A 1,445-nucleotide genomic window follows, 5' to 3' on the forward strand; every position below is an offset into this window, starting at 1 on the left:
TTAATATCCACTTATTAGTGAGTGCATACCATGATTCACCTTTTGAGTCTGGGTTACCTCACCTAGTATGATGTTCTCTAGCTCCATCCATTTGCCTAAGAATTTCATGAATTCATTGTTTCTAATGGCTGAATAGTACTCCATTGTGTAGATATACCACATTTTTTGCATCCACTCTTCTGTTGAGGGATACCTGGGTTCTTTCCAGCATCTGGCAATTATAAATAGGGCTGCTATGAACATAGTCGAACATGTATCCTTATTACATGGTGGGGAGTCTTCTGGGTATATGCCTAGGAGTGGTATAGCAGGATCTTCTGGAAGTGAGGTGCCCAGTTTTCGGAGGAACCGCCAGACTGATTTCCAGAGTGGTTGTACCAATTTGCAACCCTACCAGCAGTGGAGGAGTGTTCCTCTTTCTCCACACCTGCTCTCTCCAACACCTGCTGTCTCCTGAATTTTTAATCTTAGCCATTCTGACTGGTGTAAGATGAAATCTTAGGGTTGTTTTGATTTGCATTTCCCTAATGACTAATGAAGTTGAGCATTTTTTAAGATGCTTCTCCGCCATCCGAAGTTCTTCAGGTGAGAATTCTTTGTTTAACTCTGTACCCCATTTTTAATAGGGTTGTTTGGTTTTCTGGAGTCTAACTTCTTGAGTTCTTTATATATATTGGATATTAGCCCTCTATCTAAAAATATGGAACGCTTCACGAATTTGCGTGTCATCCTTGCGCAGGGGCCATGCTAATCTTCTCTGTATCGTTCCAATTTTAGTATATGTGCTGCCGAAGCGAGCACTTGTTTCCTATTCGTATTTGTATTTCTTCTTTACCTTATACCTCTAGTGACCTATACTTTGAGGTGTTTACTGTAAGAATCCACCACTTTTCTGAGCCTCCTACCTTTGACTCGAGATTTAGAAGTTCAGCCTTCTTCTTTCACTCTAAGTGTACCTTCCTTTCATCATTCAGTGTACCTCTACTGCACCATGGATTTCAGGTCTGTCTCTCAGTCTCTCTCTGCAGATTCCAGGTAATACTGCACATACAGGCTGTTATGAATATTTCCTGATCAATCTAACTTCCTGCCACTTAGAGCCATCTAAATGTTTTTCTTCAAAGATACACAATATTGAATTAATGTTCTTTCAGAAACAGAACAGAAACTATTGTACTCTCTCTCCCCCTTTCTTAAGAACAAGTATTTAGATAGTGAAGTGATTGAACCACTCTTCGTTCTCTATTATTAATGGAAAATTGGCCATAAATTGCTGAGGCGTGACTAGCACATTCCCCAACACAGCTGCGAATGCTTTATGCTGGATCATTTTTGATTTCTGAGAATAAAGGGAGGAAATGGTTCAGAGCTGGCACTTCTCTAAACATAACCTCCTGTCACTCTCAACAGAGAATAACTACTCTGAAGAAAGAACTGACAAAAAA

At 40.0% G+C, this 1,445-nt stretch overlaps 1 non-coding gene across 1 annotated transcript; it reads right to left on the reverse strand.

Moving 5' to 3' along the window:
- Positions 1–694: 694 nt before the first annotated feature.
- On the reverse strand, positions 695–801 carry LOC127686626 (U6 spliceosomal RNA). The gene has a single exon (XR_007978209.1). It is a non-coding gene; the product is annotated as a U6 spliceosomal RNA (small nuclear RNA).
- Between the last annotated feature and the right edge of the window lie 644 nt (positions 802–1,445).

The sequence above is a fragment of the Apodemus sylvaticus genome, chromosome 5, assembly GCF_947179515.1.
Source record: "Apodemus sylvaticus chromosome 5, mApoSyl1.1, whole genome shotgun sequence".
NCBI lineage: Eukaryota > Metazoa > Chordata > Mammalia > Rodentia > Muridae > Apodemus > Apodemus sylvaticus.